Source organism: Magnolia sinica, chromosome 6, assembly GCF_029962835.1.
Source record: "Magnolia sinica isolate HGM2019 chromosome 6, MsV1, whole genome shotgun sequence".
NCBI classification, from domain to species: Eukaryota; Viridiplantae; Streptophyta; class Magnoliopsida; order Magnoliales; family Magnoliaceae; genus Magnolia; species Magnolia sinica.
The window spans coordinates 59,529,137-59,533,380 of NC_080578.1; the positions used below are offsets into that span (position 1 = coordinate 59,529,137).

The window sequence follows — 4,244 nt, forward strand, 5'->3', positions numbered from 1 at the left end:
TTCGGTAGTGCATTCGAGTGTGGATGAGTATTTGGCCAACTGGTTTGGTTTGAATCAATCCAAGTATCAATGGGCGTTGAACGATTACCATGAGAGCAAGGGAATTATGAGTTTGAACATCTACTTTTCATTCATTCTTTTTTTTTTTTGGTTTTTTAAATTTTGAATTCTGGGATCTAATTCTGAATTCCACTTGTGATTCTTCTCTGATCTTATGAGGTTTTTGCTGAATTTATCTGCTCTCTTTTCATGATCTTGTGAGGATTTGTAAATTTTGTCCATTTCTCTTGGTCTAAATGAGTGATTCATTTCTGAGATGATTAAAAGCAAGTTTTTTATTGTGAAGCATGTGAAAATTCGCGCTAGTTTTTTTTTTATTTTTTTTAATAATATGAAATCTTTTGATATACTACAAAGAAATATCTACAAAAATTCAAAAGGAAATACAGAAGCAAATGACGGCTCTAGTGGCTGTTCCTGTTAATAAAGAAGGTAGCATAGTAGAGGTGGCCTTCAACCAGAGCATGGAGAAAGCTCTGAAGTCGAACTATGATGCTCTGTGGGAACGCATCCAAGAGGAGAACTATTTGATTTTCCTTTCACATATTTTGCTATTGTTGGCTTAGTTTGATTTTCCTTTAAAAAACTACTGCCAGGGTTATATTGCTAATGGATGTGGATTGCATTTTATATTTATAAAGTAAATAGAAGGTATTGTTCTTTCACAAATTTCCTACAATAGAAGGTATTGTAGTTCCTTCAAATTGCAATTACATTTTGCTCAACTCCAGTCACTAACAATTAGAAAGTCATTTCTAATTTATTGAATTGATAAAGTAAATTCAATTTGGTATTGCATCCAATTGCATTGTTAATCTCTGAATAAATACATATTGTGTCCATGGTGTGTGAATGCAAATTTATTGAAATATGACAAACTTTCCCCCTTTCATTGCCACAACTCCACACTCATCAATTCCCTTATTGCCAGCCATTCATCAAAAAGTATTGTTAATGGAACAAGTGTAGAAATGACCCCACCTTCAAGTGAAAATGGATCCAACACAAAGGTCAGTGTTCTTTTCAGTTGGCATATTTACAGGATTAAAAACAAAAAAGCAAAAAGTTTTACTATTTCAATCATCTTCATACCATTTATCCAACTATGTTCATTTAGTTCGCGAAGGATTATGGTTAAACCCCAATTTAAACCTAATAAGGGGACTGCTCCTAGTTGGCTTGAAACTTGATTAGATACTCGTTGTTCATATCAAACATTATATGGTTTACTGTGCTATGTAATTTCAGTTTCCAAGACAGAAGGTATGAATACAAAGGTCTTAATAAGGTCTGGAAGGGAAAATTAGCAAAGGCTAAGGCAGAAAGAAAAATCAAACAGTTAGCTAGCACAAATTCAGAGATCCTCTGAGATTGGAGGATCCCAACTAACGCTTTGGATTCTTTTCAACTGAATGTGGTCTGCCTTTGTATTTTCTTATTAACTTTCAATTCATAGATTGGGGTCAAGTTGTGTTGTTTATTAATTTCAAGAAGGGGCATCCCTTTCTTGTTATACTTTGTGGTGTAATTCCTTTTTGTTTGGTGCTAATGAGATGCTTATACTACTAATAAAAATACATAAATAAATAAAAGTAAAAGAAAGAAGGAAAAAAATGAAGATCCGTTTTGGCATCATTGCCATTTGGGATCAATTTGTAAAAAAGCTGAGTTATTTGATTCTCTGGTTGCATGGACCAAACTAGCTTCTGATTCATGGATACAGATTTGTTGAACCAAACTAGCCTCTGATTCTTCAAAGTTGCTAATGGGTGCATTTTTTTTGTCTACCTATTTTACCTTCCCTTGTGTTGTTGTTTTTCTTAGACTATCAGTGGTCCTAGAATTATAGGAATTTTTGTAAAAGAGAAACTATTGTCTATTGAGATGCTTCTTTTGTCTTTTGCAGTTGTAAGCCCTCTCGTCATGAAATAGGTTATAGATTCATAAAGTTGTTCATAGTTGCTTGTATTATTCATGGTCATCTTTATAGGAATGGTGAAATGAAATCCTTGGAGACTTTTGTATTCTCCATTCTTTATTATCTTCTCATAAAATGAAAAATTAAAAAAGTAGTTTTGATGTTGTTGTCATTCAACAAGGATATCATTTTGGAAGCATTCATCTTAAGAAATTTATTTGTATTGCAGGCTATTGCATCAATGATGCAGGCACATGAAGCAGACCCAACAAACCTGGAAGGGCTTCTTGCTCTTGGTGTGAGTCACACTAATGGTTAGTGACTGATTACCCATGTAGTAGCTGTGTGTAGAAGCTAGCAGAATTTGTTAAAGATGGTCCATTTTATTGAGCCTGGAGTCCTCTAAATTTCTGTTCACAATCATATGCCTGTATATGGTGGTTGTTACATATCAAAATATCTTTGAGCTTTTCAGACTAATTTTTCTGCCACACTTTCTTTTCTAATGTTTTAGCTACATATTGCTATGCATTTGCTGAAAGTTCTATTCTGCAATTTCTACAGTTAGAGACTGAATGGTGTGATATACATTAACAAAATGCGATAGGACTCGATCTTGCTGTTTTGTAAGTTTTCTACTGTCTTCTCAAATTCTTTTCATTTTTTAAAGAAAAATTGTTTTCTTCTCATATAATCGCATGCATATTTTCTTGTACTGTGAAGAAAACATTCTAGTAGGTGTTGCTTTTGTATTAGTATTAACCTTCAAAGTTGGCTTTCATTTAAACTATCATCATTATCTTAATCTTTCTTGTAGCAATTTGGGTTGTGCTTCTAAATGGTTGGCAGAAGTCCTATGATATGTCTGCTGACCAAACCACATGCTCTCTCATTTACCTGACATTGGAATTGGCCATGGCAGAGGTGTATATTGTAACAACATTCACATATCATCTCATAATTTATACACTTCAAAGGTTGAGTTTCCCCGACTATGGCCTCAATTCTTGGTCGTGTTGATGAGTTGTGTGAGCTTTCCTTTGAACCAGTGATTCCTAACTAGTCTCTTGGTCTCATTTCAAAGTTATATCTTCTATTTTCCTTATATTGCTTAATATATTGTTTCTTGTGCAAGCCGTATTCATCAATACTTCAGATTGTAATTATTCTTCACTCTGCTTTCTGCTTTTTCCCTTTCCTTTTCTTGCTTTTTCTTTTTTCCTTTTCTTTTCTTTTCTAGCTTACTGTATCTTGAAGAGAGTCTTCAGTTTCACTACCAGCTTCAACTCTTCAATAGACAAGTCGTCCTGATAATTTGATTTAAGTGTGTCGATAGATTTCCTCGAGATGTGGCTAACAAGCTCATCATCAATCTCAAAATGCCTACCATACATCTTATGTTGTTCTTCAGCGTTGGTGCTAGCAATCTTTATGGCCACCTTTTGGCCTTTCTTTGCTATATCAACCTGTTTGTGGTTAATCTCAATGGAAGTTATTCATCCAATATCGATAAAATCCCTTGAAGGAATACAGATTAGAGTGCCGACCTTTACAATCCCTTTAAGGACATCAACACTCAGGACAATTGGATCTTTTTTGTTGAAAATGCAGTTCGGCATAATCTTTAGAACACAGGGGAAGACTGCATCTTCTGCAGCTTCCTTCTTCATTTCTTCCTTAAGATTGTCAATATAAGCCTTGAACTGATCAAATAAGTGATAGATAATATCGACAATGAATATCTTCACACCAGTCTCATCTGCAAGCTCCCGAGCCTCAGGTGTTACTTTGACATCGAACGCTAAGATGATGGCATACTCCTTCCTCTCAAGCATAACACTAGCCCTCATAACATCCCTCGGATAAACATTCCTAATTACTAAACCATAGCCCCACTTATACAAATTTTCAGGTCAAGGATCAGAAATTCTTCTTGACTGTAACTTTAAGCACATAATATCAAGAGGAAGATGTGATGTTGAACAGTCTTTTTTTTATCCTTTGAGTTGGTAATTTCCTCTCATAGGTTGTTCCTATCTATTAGGTGCCTTTTGATTTGTAACATGTAAATTTTTATTTCTTTTATGTTCAGCCTTCTGTTGTCTTTGTTTTTACATTGTCATTCTAGATTTCTGCTTTATCAACCTCCATTTTCCATACATGTCTATACATGCGAGGAATGTCTTTGATACCTTAAATAGCATATTCCATTTTATTTAGGGAGCCATTTTTTACACTCACTCTGATTAATAAAAATACCAATATT

The 4,244-nt window shown here is 34.3% G+C and overlaps 1 pseudogene; it reads right to left on the reverse strand.

Moving 5' to 3' along the window:
- Positions 1-2,898: 2,898 nt before the first annotated feature.
- LOC131250051 (uncharacterized) lies at positions 2,899-3,843 on the reverse strand (annotated as a pseudogene).
- Between the last annotated feature and the right edge of the window lie 401 nt (positions 3,844-4,244).